Source organism: Lathamus discolor, chromosome 5 (genome assembly GCF_037157495.1).
Source record: "Lathamus discolor isolate bLatDis1 chromosome 5, bLatDis1.hap1, whole genome shotgun sequence".
Lineage (NCBI taxonomy): Eukaryota > Metazoa > Chordata > Aves > Psittaciformes > Psittacidae > Lathamus > Lathamus discolor.
Genome location: NC_088888.1, coordinates 16,733,438 through 16,748,811, shown reverse-complemented (window position 1 = coordinate 16,748,811; position 15,374 = coordinate 16,733,438). Strand labels below are relative to the sequence as shown.

The window sequence follows — 15,374 nt, the reverse complement described above, 5'->3', positions numbered from 1 at the left end:
CGCTCCAGAATCCAGAACAGAGTGAACTTCAGCTACAGCCCACCACAGAGAAATGCTGCATTCCCTGTTCCGGCATAATGCATTTAATTCAGTTTTTTTTTTCCTCAGCCAAGAAGCACAGTGACATAATTTACTATTTCCCTTTTGAATATCCAATACAGAATAAATCTGGTCTGCTAGGAGGTACTTTGACAGTCTAGCCTGAAAGTATATCAACTGTTTCCCAGAGCTTCCTTCCAAAGATTCAGCAGTTAATTTTACATTATTGAACCCATGAAGTCTTTAAAAAAGTCAGGTGGGAGGGAAGAAATTAAATGTTTTCCAAAGCATGCATAAAAAAACCCCAAAAAAAGTTCTGAAAATTGAGCCAAGAGATTATATTTATTACCTTTTTGTTGCAAAACATCAGCAATGTTGCACCCCAAAAGATAAGAATGGTGCTAGTTTGAAAATACCATTCCTAATACTTCTTTTTTAATTTTTATAACATCCCATCCTAATCTCTCACAGCGCTTTTTGATTTTCAAACTAAATCTCCACTTGTTAGTGGGAAGAAATGCACATTGAATAGTAATATCTAGCATTAACACAACCCATCTTTCTCCAGCATCCTTTCTGTTTCTTTCAAGGGGGCAGTTTTTCTGTCTAGCCAGTATTCTACAGGCACTGTTATGTGATGAGCTGTACACAACAAAACATAACATTTAGGTTTGTATTGCCTACCTGTGGTCTTCCTCAACTCCTCCACGACAGCTCTATGTACATTACACATACTGGCATCACTTCAAAAAGCAAGAGTTTAAGTTTTCACATGCTGCATGTAATGCATATCTGGCTAGTTCACCCCAGTTAATGCTTTTGACCATTAATAATAATTTCTTAGGGACAGACACCTATAAGCTGGGACATTTCTCTCCAAAATTAATGGCCAGGGGCACTTGTGGGATATACAGGCAACATAGGGATTTTCTAACTCTGAAGCCTATTCCTCTCCTCTTTCTTTGGATCCCTCTGTAACAGCCACAAGTCCCCAAGACCTAGGACTGTGCAAGGGGACAGGAAAATGACAGAACCCACTTAATATTGCCTTTCAGGATATTTCATGTGTAGGATAAAGACAATTCAGCATTCAGTGATACTGCTTCTCCAGTCCACACTAGGGCTCTGATCCCCAGTGAAACATATGTAAGAAGCTGGACATTTAATACCTTTTAGGATCTGCAACTAAGCTTTTAGTCTACTTGCAGACTAAATACAAGTGACTAAAGACAAAAGACTGTGGTTTACAGAAAGGGATTAGTTTTTAACACAATTAAATGGGCCTAGACAGGAATAGTAGTACAAAGAAGAAAAGCTCTCACATGGGTAACAAAAACAGCCATGATGAGGGCACTGTAACAATGGCAGGTCAACTGCACTTCGCTTTTATTCGGCATGACTCAGATACTCATGTCTGATATTCACAGCAGAGAGGTCTCATGTCACTAAGATTTAGACGGGAAAAAAAGAACAAAAGCAAATGTCTTAATCAGAGTCATAGTAAAGATTTTGCCAGAAAACTGTATTTCACTATTTTTCTCCTTTGAGGGAAAAGGGGAGAAAACCAAGAGAAAATTATAATACTTAACTAGCATATACCCCAGGAGGAGGGTAGAGTACACAACAAATCCCTTCATTCACTGTGGACCTTCTCAGCCATTCATTTTATCTTTAATATTATTCCACTTCCATTGTCATTTATCCTTCATGTTATCTGCAACTTTCTATTTCTTCCTCATTTCCTTTCTATAATTCCCTATTCCTCGTCTATTTGTTTTAGTTTTCACATTTCAACAGGGTTGAGAAAATGGACTTGGCTTAAAAAGTCTCTCACGTCTTACATTTTCAGTATATCCCTGCACATTTGATGACAAATACAGGAACAAGAAAGCCTGGTACAAATATTGCCATTTGCCTACAAAAATCACCTGAAGATGCAATAAATGCCAAGGAATTGACTTTTGCTCCTTTTCTCTCTTATTTTGTTGCTTCTTTCAGTTGTTCTTACTTGTGGAATGTTGGAGTGTGCCCCACTCTTCGTCAGGGACTGTAGTGACAGGACAAGGGGTAACGGGTTAAAACTTAAACAGGGGAAGTTTAGATTGGATATATGGAGGAAATTCTTTCCTGTTAGGGTGGTGAGGCACTGGAATCGGTTGCCCAGGGAGGCTGCGAGTGCTCCATCCCTGGCAGTGTTCAAGGCCAGGTTGGATGAAGCCTTGTGTGGGATGGTTTAGTGTGAGGTGCCCCTGCCCATGGCAGGGGGGTTGGAACTAGATGATCTTGAGGTCCTTTCCAACCCTAACTATTCTATGATTCTATGTATGTTATACTCAGTGTAACACCATCATTTTGTTTTTCATAATCAAATTCTGAACGTGCACCCACAGGTAGAAAATAAAAGAGGCCTTTCTCAATCAAGTTAGTAAACCCTTTTTGAAGCTCTCCATAATCCATATTTCACATGCCTGTCCACTATCAAATCCTGTAAGTGGTGGTAAAGCTAACACCTACTAAATGGTCTCTCTCTGTACTCTCATTGCTTGAACAAAGTAAACAGCAGTGGCAAAAGGACTTTTCAGGCACCACCTCCTAATTGAAGTTTAACCAGCACAGGTCCAGGATATTTTTATTGTTGCTTTTCTTGTTGGCAATGTTTGCAAGCATGTAAAACTCAGTAAAATTCTGGGAAGAAATAGTCACGAAAAGTAAACCCAGCTTAGCCCAAAAATAGAGTTAAATAGAGTTACTGAGGAGTACTTTATCATCCTGCAGCTGGGTAAGGCCTTTTTGATTTTGTTTTTGAGTAGACACGAGGTTTTGCCAGTTCAAGTACATACATAGCGGAAACTGCTTTTAGTCCAGTGGTGGTATAATTCTCCAGGCTGCCTGACTTAAAAGTGAGCGAGCTCATCCTCAGGCATGTGCTTAAAAATCCATTGGTATCTAGTGAAATCCCAAACCCTAGAGTACATCAGAAGAAACTAGCATCAAAGATGGTGATTCAGACAAAAAGTGTGAGGCAAGAAAGCACCCAAGTTATCCAAGAGGAAACATTGAAAGGTGCCAAGCAAGATGATGATCTGTAAGGAGGTTTCACAGTACTGAAACACCTCCAGCCAGTAGGAAATTACACCTGCCTTTTGTCACACACTACAGCTGATGCCACCATTACTACAGCCCAACAGAGGCTGAGCTTTCTTCCTCCGTACCACGAAGGGTTAACAGTGAAAATATGCTTGAATCTGTTAAAATACTTGAAGGGAGAAGGAATAGCAGCCAGAACACCTTAAAAATATTTGGACAGGATTAATTCTATCCAGCGTGGACTGAGTTCTCTTTAGAAAGCTTCAACAATTTCAAATGTCTCCAAAAGCTCAAAAGATAAAGACTGTAAAGCTTGAAGGTGAGAAAATGTGGGAGAAGATCCAGGGAGCAGAAAACTAACAGTGCTGGAGGACACCACAAGCTATGACCTTTTAGTGTCTGCGTATCATACGGGTGATGAAGCAGCTTATAAGCAGATTTACAACAGTCCTTTCCCAAGTTCTGAACTGAAAAGGCCACCAGGAATCCTCAAAGTAATGTAATTGTACGTGTCAAACCATTTCAGAAAGTTTCATTTCCATTCTCTCAGGCAGCAGGCTAACGTGGACTGCCCTGAAACTGTTGTGAAGCAACCAGCAGAAGCCACATGCTTGAAAAGCATAATGGGGTAAGAAACATCAGCACAGTTTTGCCAAGAAGGAATGAAGTAACATTAATTTCTTCTGCTGACTAATGTGATATATACTTACCCACTGTAGGGGAGGATCATGTCTGAGATCATCTAAGGAACCTGAGCATGCACTTTATACATCTGACACCTCCAAGCTGAGTGTAGAGGTGGTGAGGTTCTACGCTTAGGCATTTGCAAGAAGCACAAATGAGAAGCACTCCAAGTCCCTCACAAATGCCTCTATGCTGAGCCTTTGGCCATTAGGTCCTCCTGGTCCAGGGGCTGAAGCACCCTTTTTTGTTGGTTTTGTTGGGGTCTTTTGTAAATCCTGCTTAAATGTTTCTTGGATTCATGGCTACATGAGCTGTGCTTTCAAATGTCTGGGACATTGCTAGTAATGGGATCAAAGCTTTGTTTTAGGAATAGATACTTGGTAACGACCCTGAAGCAGTTTCTGCAACAACTTGGACCAACCAGTTTTATGGTGGTGAAAATACCCTGCAATCAGGTACTCTTTTTAATCTATTCCAAAGAACCACAGAAAGTTTACACAGTTATTTCCGAATTAACATTTTACATCATGCTTTGGTGCTCCATGGCCTCAAAATTCTGTGGATAGGAAATAAAAAAAAAAACAGAAAATGTATTGTACTAAGAGTTATATTTAAGCTTTTGCTATCCTAAGTAAAGCTACAGATTATACTTGATTGCTGTGCAGTACTGTGTACGTTATTATGGCAACTCATGAGCTATGGATACAGCGTTGTTATCTATCGACTGTCAGAGCTTCCGCAGATCCTTCTAAAATCCAGGAGTGCCTTCAGTTCCTTAGCTTTGTAAAAGACAGCACATGCACCTGGCATTATATGCATTGCATAGATGAAGTTCATGGCCAAGCCCAGCATTCTTTAAACAGGAAATTCCTAGAGGCCAAATCTCAAAGCTGTTGTTCAGCCCTATACTGTGCCAAGAGCCTTTTTCATTCCAGCACAGTCCTACAAACCGAGTTGTGTCTCATGAAATTCAGGGTTCAGCTCAACGGCTTAAGATTACTGAAAGAGTTGCCCCTCTACAACTAAGACAAAGATGCTTAACCACTTGAAACTAATACATTGAATGAACAAGAAAGTAAGTTAAACATGATCTTTGCCTTTCACTGTTTCACCAGAAGTCTCAAGCAAACTGGTAAGCACAGCCTTGCAAGATCGAAGCACAAAGCAAAGCAGAGAACTATGCTAGGAAGAAAATAGTACATATGCCTAAGATTGTATCTTGGGGAAAAATCTTTTAACCCTACTATGCCATGAAGCTGACAATCAAACATACATTGACCAGTAGCTCTGGTGTTCACCACTGTTCAGTGTGCTATGTCTCATACCTCCTCTATTACAGGTATTCTTTCTTTATAACTATTGGACAAGTTACTCACCAAGCTGGATGTCCAAGGGAAGAGAGCTGTGACTTCAAAATAAACTTATCTAGAGGTAGATGAAAACTTTCCAAGAAAATTCAAAATCTTCCATTTTACAACTGATCTATTGTACTTGGAGCTGACAGACTCTTCAAAAGCATTGATAGCAATCCAAGAGATAGTACAATAGCAAAGACAACATACTGATAACAGAACCAAACTTGTACTGAAGGGACATGAAACATGAATTATGATTTTCAAATCATGGAAATTGTTTCACAGACTTCAGAAAGAACCTGAGTCAATGCTACAAAACAAATTCTGAATCAATCTTGCAGATTCTTTGCATATCCAGAAAAAAAAAAAAAAGGGCAATTTAATGAGTCACTCATTTTTTTATTTATTATGCTTAGAAAACAAGGGGCAGTGCCATTTCTCAAGTAGTTACAGAGAAGTTCCTAGGCAGTAAAACTACAAAGCCAATATCCATTCTGATATACACTTCATAAAATCCCCTACAGACTCACAGACCTGCATGGGGTATAGTGTGGCAAAGACATGAGCAGCCACTGAAAACCTAAGATAAGCTGTAACAAAGTAGTTGTCAAAGATTGATCATGAAGCTTACAAAAGAAATAATTAGGAAATGTTATTACTGACTCAAGAATTAGATAATGATTTTTATTCCTTCTATCCTCCTAGAATGATATCATATAGAACTTAGAGAGCATTTATTGTTGTACAAGCATGAGTAGTTTTGCATTTAACCACTAACCTCTGAAGAACTCCAGCAAAGTGCTAAGAAACTAGGTATTAGCAGTTGCATTCAGTGCAGCAAACCTGTTCACTGCTTGTTTCAGATACCTGAAGTGACACCCAGGGTAAACATGCCCAAAGAGCAGGGTGGCAGGCAGGGTGGCAGTATGAATAACTTTATTCCCTCTGCCTATTCCACCTCCACTCCCCCCACCCACTTCCCAAAAAAAAAAAAAAAAAAAATAAAAAAGATAAATTGGGAAATCGAGTAACACACACAGAGGGGAATTTAGGCCCTTTGACTGAATACAATGGACCAAGGGGATCTGGCTCAGCTGTTTGCTATATGCACATTCTCATACACCCGTCATCATAGGATCATAGAATAGTTAGGACTGGAAAGGACCTTAAGATCATCCAGTTCCAACCCTGCAGCCATGGGCAGGGATGCCTTCCACTAGAGTAGGTTGCTCCATCCAACCTGGCCTTGAACACTGCCAGGGATGGGGCAGCCACAGCTTCTCTGGGCACCCTGTACCAGTGCCTTACCACTGTCACAGGAAAGAACTACTGCCTTACATCCAACCTGAACTTCCCCTGTCTTAGTCTGAACCCAGCTACTTCCATTTGCAGGAAGGAGGAGCACCAAATAACCTGAGGTGTAAAGAAAGCACAGCAAGAGGGGAGCAAAAAGAGAGGAAAATAAGAAGGCTCCAACTTCCCCCCCTCAGGAAAGAGATAAGAGACAGACTACTTGTTGGCTGAACCCAAGACACTACCCTCTGCAGGTTTGGTTTTCTGTTGTCCATCTTCATTGGATGTTGTAAAGGCTTTGTACTCCAGTTTCAGGGTCCCTCTTCTCCGGGTCTCTTCTGCTCCACCCTGGCTTTATTCCACTCCATTCCCACCACCATTGTGGTTCTAAGTAAAAGGCAAACAATTCCTATTTTTTTTCTTGCCCTGCATTCCTCTAGCAGAGGATATTCACCTTCTCAGTTCTTGACAGAGCTCTGATTTATTGGAGCAGCAGCTGTTCTTTACTGCTTATATTAAACAGAAAACACCGGAGACTCCACTTCAAAGCACAGGGTTCAAAGAATCTATTTTTGAGTCTAATATACAAATTTTATGTATGAGGGTCTATGCTACAAATATAACTGTACTGCTGTGCAGTTATTTCTCTTGCTATAGTCTCAAAATCCCTTTCAAGTATCCCCATACAAATATAGCAGTAATAAAATCAGTTCTCATTAGAAAGGCACTTAACTGCTGGTACACTACAGTATTGATGAATATACTTCAGTACAAACATCATTTTAGTTCCCATTTAACCAAGCCTATCTAGATCTAGACCACTTTTAGATTTTATACTGAAGACAACTTCCAGCTCGGAGGTCTAAATTCAAATACATGATGTTGGTTTGCCTGACACAAAGTTATAGCCTAAGACAGTGTAACAAATTAATTAGATTTCCAACAGGAAAGCTTTCTTATAGATGTACAGAAATATACAAAGACTCATAAAAGCATTAAGTCTAGCTTTTTGCTTTCTGTCTGTTCCTCTAAACAATAGAGGAACAATATGCTACAATATCATCCTTACAGTTAAATTTTATGTGTTTCCTTACCTATACGATCAAATCTCAGAAAATCTCTTATAATCTTAATGCCATTTCTTTTGGGAAATGTTTTTCTTGAAGTGTAGTATAAGATTTTAATCACTGTTTTACATGCAGTTCTTGAACTTTGCAGCACATGTTAAGGGAGAGGCTTGAAGCAACATTGCATTTTGTTGCCAGGCAGATTAGAAGTGGCAGGAAGGTTTTCAATGACATGTTTGCAGAAAGAATAAGTGTCCTTAACTTAGGAGGTTCCAGTGTGCATATATTCTAACAAAGTGTTTTATTAGTTGGCAACATTATATTAGAAGCTACAAATTAAGTTTTTATATTGAATTTATATTTATATTTATATTGAATTGCAGGGACAGCCAATTCATCTCAGTTTGAGTTTGTCAGACTTCTGCCTATTCAAGGACCTAATATCTGCATAGAAAAGAAACAAATCCAATAGACCCTGACAATCAAAAGGGACCTGACCCAAAACCTGGCAGCTTAGATCCAAACATGTCTACAAAAAACCAAACCAGATCCCTAAAAATGTAATGCTGCTCAAAGAATGTAGCCTGCCTAAATCCCTTCTTTTACTGTGGTTAGTCTCCTGTGCTTCAGAGAAAGACTGGAGAACCTAAAAAACACACATCAGATTAGAACTTATCATGGGGATTTTTTTCTTTCATGACCTCATAGATGACAAGTGAAATCCCCAGAGCATGGAATTACTAACCAAGCATACTTTTCTTTTTTTCTTCTTTAATAAGCACCAGCAGGAGACATCTTTGCATTGGATGTGACAGGAAGTTGAGGTTCAAAGTCAGACCACTTTTCCATAGCAGAAAGCTATGAATGATGATTGATATTCTCAAAGGGAGCCAAATGATTGTTAGATGCCCTTCCATGATGTATTGTAACACTGGCATCATCATCAGTAATGGTACAAGTCCAGACTCCCAAATGTACAAACTTGAATTAAAACTGTCTTTGCTCCAGGAACTCCACTATAAGAAACCTCATGAAACTCTGAAGATGGTAGATTTCTGAGGTGGAAAGCAGTTGTCACCAAGTTCCAGTTTGATAAGTAACGGTAACAAGTCATCCTCATTTCTAATAATGTCTCTTCCAACATAGCCTGATTTTCAAAGCAATTTTAACCAAGGTAAAATACGATTTAACAACTGTTATTGTTTGGAGATCTGCTCTCCAAACAAGATCTGATCTCTAAACAACTGTTTGGAGATCCCATATGCAAAAGAGCAGTGAACAGTGACAACAATTGCAATTAAGAACTGTTTATTAAATTACCTAATGTATAAGAAGCTTATTTGCAGAGCCTCAAATTCATCCCATATTCAAAGAGTGGATGCAACATTTTGGAATAAGTCTTTATAAGTAAGAGTTGAATCCCTATATGAAGTACAGAATTGAAATCAGTGCTAAGCAGAGGTCTAAGATCAGCTCTCAGTAACACAAGAGCAGCAGATTGTGGTTAACCTCATGTCTTCCAGAGTATTTTTGCAGATGCTTCATTGCATCAAACTGGAAAATCTGATTTTTTAACTGTATTTTCAATCATAGAGAATATTCTGGAGACAAAGTAATTTCTTGCTATAATTTTATAATAACAATATAGCAGCTCAAAAACTGTCAGTTCCTGCTTGTCAGACATAAGTAATTACATGGACAAATCATATTAGCCAGACATGCAGATCTTCAGCACTCTCAAGGCTCCTGCACAAGTTAATTAGCTCCAAAGACACTTAAATCTGTACTAAAGCTGACAGTGCTTCAAGCACTTCCTTAGCAGAGGGCAGTGTAAGTTCAGCTCTGTGAGGCTACAGCAGCTGCCTGGCACAGCAGCCCAGCAAGAGAAAGAAGTACAGAGACCCTCTGTCAGCAGCAGGGAGCGTGAGCTGCACCAGGGGCAGGATAACCTGGCAGCTTCTGCGACTGACTGGAGTAGAAAACAGGCAGAAAGAGAGTGAAAACCAAACCATGCCACTGAGCATTCCTGCAGCACACTCAGTCAAATGCCTTTTCACCAGGCAGGTTAATCCTATGACTGTTGCATTAGTGGCCAGAAGCCTTAACTTGTTACCAAAAACACCCCACACCTTTAATGGGAAAAGGAACTATTTTTCCCTCCTGCCATGTAGACGCACACCCCTCTTAAAGCAGAGAACCATCTGAAGCAGGAGAGTGGATGCCCTACACTCCTTTGCTGTATAGAAAGCAGGTCAGAAATCAGAATTTGTTTTGCAAGGGGAGAGGGGAAAGAAAGAAAAAGATAGTTTAAAGGAACAGGCTGAAGTTTTTAAGTTTTCTGGAAACATCTGAATAAAATTAATTTATACAATAATGTAACCCAGTATTAAACATTTGCATTGTACATTACAACAGTAAGGTGTTAAAAATATTCTCTAGCGTTTAAAATATAACATCTAAATTAAGACATTTCAAAGGATGGCAAAGAACAAGTTTTCTCCAGTGAAAAAAAGACCCAAATTCTTATGACCTTTATGTTCCTATGAAATACCACAAATTCCACAAAACTGCACAAAAGAAATTCTTCAAATGAATCATCTTTTTCATCACTAGCTGCAACAATCCCTTACACAGCAACATCTCGGAGGTCCAGATGAAGGTCCTTTGCAAAGATCATTATACAACAAAAACAGTGCTGCTACTGAAAATACACTCTCAAGTTTCCACCTGAGTTTTGCCAAAAACCCCTGATAATCTTACATTTTACACACACAGCTACTTGAGCAGGAGCATTTTCCTAGCTACAGTATTCATGCCTTAAAACAAACAATATAAAATAATGGCAACCTGCATCATTCAACGTGAACTGACCTTGGCCAAATAAGACGAGCCTGAGGCACTCAAGTGGGTGTTTGTGCTTCTATTACCCCTTTCTTCTATGCTTTTCTGAAACAAGGATCTTAAACATGCTGAACACATGGCTGTTTGTGACAATAAAATTACCCTGTCCTACTGCTATACTTTGTCACAAATTATTCTTCAACTCCTGCAGCTGTAACAGGAATTATTTACCTGTAGGTTTGTGTTCATTTGATCAGAGGCCTTAATGCATCCGTTCATACAGATGCTATTTAAAAGTGTCTCAGCTGAGTACTCTGAAGGACAAGGTGAGGCCCAAGCATTATGTACAAAGAGTCTTATTTGTCTTTGGCATCTGAACTAACCTGTTACTGGATTTGTTTAATCTTTGTGTTCAGTTCTATCTGCCGTCTCTATGTAAGGCTCTCTGAGTCATTCAGCAGTGTTACATAGACCAAAGGATCAGTGCTGTGGATGTCTGCACTACCATTTTCCTGGAGCATAGCCTGAGCTGGTAAAAGCATCCAAAAAGGCAATGGGGACCACTTTCCTCTTCAGAAAGCTTTAATTTTAACATTATTTAAGGGTACTGGTAGTAAAGCAAAGAGGTCACTGCAGAAACAAAGAAGTTCATCATCAAATTCAAGCTTTTAAAATAGATGGATTCAAGCCCTATCACTTAAATAGCGACGCAAGCTTTTACAAAATTAAGGAGACAGATTCTGTAATAGGTTGTTTCGGGTTTTTTTTCCTCATTAAAGCAAGGAGGCTAGCCAAATTTTCAGCAGGCAGAGACGAAGTAGTTTCACTGTGGTCCTTTAATGAGCATCTCGGTTTGACACCATCTTACTGTTTCCAGTGAAATCATACCTGTGCAAGACATGGACCAAGACAGAATCAAGCTCTGGCATTTTGCTTTGGGACATTTTAGATCTAAGAGTATCAGCTACTATCTTTATGGAGAGATTGTCCTCTCAAAAGAAAATGAACTTTTAGTGCTTTATGGGGGGGAGGGGGGAAGTTTTCCCCTCTCTGTTGCCACTTCCTAAAGGAAGCAGAGGAATGGATAGACAGAGCATCTCCCACAGGAATTGACAGACAGAAGATCTCCATCAGTTGTTGCCCCTCTCCGATACACCTTTACTGGTAGAAAATTATTTTGCATCTGCTAAGCACAGGATGTTATGGAACTGCGGGTGGGAGGAGGAGCAGAGCTGCATAACTGTCAATATACATTACTATGACTCACATGGCACAACAGTTCCTTTTGTTTCAGGATAATAGGATAAAATGCAACAAAATTGAAAGGGGTTTATGGGTTGGTTTTCTTTTTTTTTCTACTTGGTAGAAACAAAAAAGTAAAAAACTGTATTTGTATTGTTTCTTTACAAAATAAAGCACTGACAAACAATATTTCCCATTTCAAGAGAATGTTACTTACAACAGACCTTTGAAATTACTTCAAGAAGAATCAATTCACAAAAAACATGATGCAGGTGAGGGAAAACTAATGTTTCTCAGACTTCCTCTGCTATGAAGTTGAAAAAAGACTGTTGCATATATGAGCCTGGTATGGGCTTTCCTGATAGGATATGTAGCTACAAGAACAAAAAGGATAACGTTCTCATTACAGTGAAAAACATTGGGCAGTAGGAGATAAGGAAAGCTACTGATCTAGTCCGAATAATATTCTTTATGGTTACTAAAAATTTCCACTATTTCAAACAAATATCACCCAATTGTGATATTTTAATAAAGTTTGTCAGGAGAAGCTTTGGTTGATTTTGCTTTTACTCTCAGAACTCTCTGATTTGCTATATTGCATTCCGGTGGAAATCATGAACCAATTTCCTGATTTGGGGTCCCCCTCAGATTTCTTTAATGTGATTTCTCACTCAGAACACTTCAGAATAGAAACATCTGCAGCAAAAGAGCAGGGCTGAAGCATCAGAGGAGGCAGCAGTTTCTGCATACTTCATCAGCTCTGTGATTCCCTAATCACTCGCAGGAACCAGTCACAACTCTGGCAATGAAAATCTGAAGTTTAAAAAACCATTTTGTTAAAACATTGCTGTAGAGTTCTAACAAGGAAAACTTGGGCAAAAATGAGCAAAGTCCAGTGCTCACATTTATTAATATCCTATAGTGTATCTAGCCAATCTCTCAATCAACTATAAACAGCTAAATCTCAGGCAGTATTATTAACCACAATTCTCACAGAGATATTGAAATCCTAAATTGATATCCATGCAGGTTTTTTTTTTTTTTGGTTTTTTTTTTTTTTTTTTTTTGTAGATTAGCAGACATTCTACGGCATGTACTTAAAATCAACTTCACACAAAATCAGAGCCACATGCAAAACCTGCCTAGCACAGAATTCTCAGCTTCTCTGAGTGGTAGCAGATGTGAAGCTCTGGCAGTACAGCCTCCAGTCAAAGCATTAAAAGGGGTCTTAACTCACATTTGCTGCAGATTTAGGTGAGTGGCCTACAGAAACACCTCCAGTTGACTGCTGCCTCCCATCTAGCCCTTACTACAATGTCCCCACTGACAGCAGGCACAGCTGGGTATGATACATACTCCTAAATCACTGTTTACTTCTGTCACAGTGATAGAAACAGAAATTGGTGGGCATACCATTAGAGTGGTGACTTTGATAATTTGTGTGCAGTTATCAGTATTCAAGTAATCTCTGCATTCCAAAAGGGGGTGGAAAGAGAAATTACTTCACCACTATTGCTGGCCCGAGCTCCCACAGAAGATCGCCACAAGAACAAGGCAGCCTTCTTCATGAGGCTGGACAACGTCCATACACATGGATTTGTAAGAGTACAGGTAATGTTTACATCTAGTGACTCTTGCCATAGCAATATTAGCAGGATTTTTACTGGGCAATATCAAGTATCCTTAGCAGGTATAAGGTTTTCCTTAATCAGGGAGCCGTAGTCTGTAAGTCTGAGGGTTACAAAGTTTTACATACCACAGCCTGTTCTAGTAAGGACTATTCATTAAATAAAACGATTTCAAATCATTTTAGGGTCTGTCTTTGCCTCTAGCTTCTAAAAAAGCAGTTACAGCCCTTCTTCAGTCTGCTTACCATCAAGGTGATGGCCCTTGGAAACCTACAACTCCTGGCACCAGGCTGTTATCTTGCACCACTTAGACTGCTACAAAATAATAATGATTACATTTTCGCTAGATGGACCTTGCAAGGTGCAAATGGATTGAAAGAACATAAGATATCCAGCAGCATTCTTGGAGCATGCAAGCAGAAATACCCTGCAGCTCTGCTCCATCTCCAGCACATCAGCCAGGCCTTGGTGAAGGCATGCTACAAGACATTCCCCTCAGAATGACATAAAAATCTTAACCTGTCACTTAACCTGCTGAAAATCCAGCGCATCAAGACTGTGCATTTCCTAATGTGATTGTGACAGAGCTGTGATCAAGCCCAAAGCATTCAGCAATCAACATTTTTATCTGTACAGCACAGAAGATGCTTCCTTTTTCCAGGCATTTGGGTACAGAGCTCTCTGTAGAGCTGACCTGAGGGAGGTGCTATCTCAAGACATTGAGTTTGTTTAACGTGTTTTTTCTCTATTCAGTTTTCTCTAACTGGAAGAGTGGTAGCAGCTTCCCTTCAATGAGCCCATACTGGACAACATCAGGAAAACATTTAGTAGGAAAGCATAGCCACCACCACACACAGGAACAGGTAAAGTGCTAGAATAGAAGTATGAAGGCTATATGCAGAAGAGGTGGTCGGGCTTGGTTGCAAATAAGTGAAGGGAGAGCAGAAACAGAAATGAACAAAATTTGGGAGAGCTTTAACAGAGGAAAAAAATATTAAGACAGTGAAGAGCTTCAAAGAGAAAGAACGTGCACTCTTGGACAGCAAGAGGAAAAGTGCAGCTGTGAGTAGCCAGAAAACAAGGAGGGCAAGGATCCAAGAACAAAGAGCAGTTAAAGTTAGTTCAGAACAGAGAAACACCTTTGACACTTATGGAATTTGTTTATGCCCAACTATTAGGAGTGAAGCCAGAGGAATTGAACAATGCTGCTTCATTCTGTGTCCCTCACACTGACAGCCAGCACTCACAGGTCTGGTTCACAGATCAGTCAATAGCACATGTGCTGCAGACTCAGCTTTTGCTAAGTATGATTTTAACAAAGTAGTCTGGAACAGCCTCAAGTGCTTCAATTTCATCTCATCCTTGCACTTGAATAACTTCAGAAACATCCGTTGCATAACTTGGAAAATTGAAAAACCCTGACAACGCCTCCATTTCAGCTGGTCCAGTTAAAACAACTCGCTGCCTTGGGAAATCAGCCTGGCCTTTTTTGTCAACTAGTATTGCCACTGGCCTCCAGCTCTCCATTAGTTTCTCTCATGCATTCCAAGATTTACTCTTATTCGCAGTGCAGTTTGTTTCACAATCTGTGATCACACCAGTGCTCTCACTCATATGCACACAAGCCTGGAAAGGTCAGAAGTCACAGATGTTTTGCAAAAAAAATATAGAACCCATGCCTTCCATGAGATCTGTCTTACTCAGAATGCAGAGAGAAGCATATACATCCTGCATATGGAATGCATCATATTTAACTCATTGAAAATGTGATTCACATTTAATTTTTGCGCAGCTCATTCCAGCTATATAGTGGTTACTATGGCACTGCTGACATCCAGCAAGCAGCACATCACTACAACATGCTGTTCCCCATAGATGAAACCTTGAAGGCATCAACAATGAAGAATGTGCTATTTCAGCATAAGAAAGACTGAACAATGCAGAACATTCATTTAGTGCTTATATCATACATATATCAGGTGTGCCTAGAGCTCATTTATGGCTGCCAGCCATATTGATGTTTATATAGTGCAGAGTCAAAAAAAGAACTGCTGCGTCAGAAGACTTACAGCTTAATTCTCCTGCGAATCCTTAGATCAATTCATATATTGCAAGTAACAACGACATTCTGAAAGCAG

The 15,374-nt window shown here is 39.6% G+C and overlaps 1 long non-coding RNA gene across 1 annotated transcript; it reads right to left on the bottom strand.

Moving 5' to 3' along the window:
• Positions 1-8,816: 8,816 nt before the first annotated feature.
• Positions 8,817-12,178, bottom strand: LOC136014833 (uncharacterized). The gene is made up of 2 exons (XR_010612896.1): positions 11,833-12,178; positions 8,817-11,254 (listed from the first exon to the last, which is right to left on the bottom strand). It is a non-coding gene; the product is annotated as an uncharacterized LOC136014833 (long non-coding RNA).
• Positions 12,179-15,374: the final 3,196 nt, after the last annotated feature.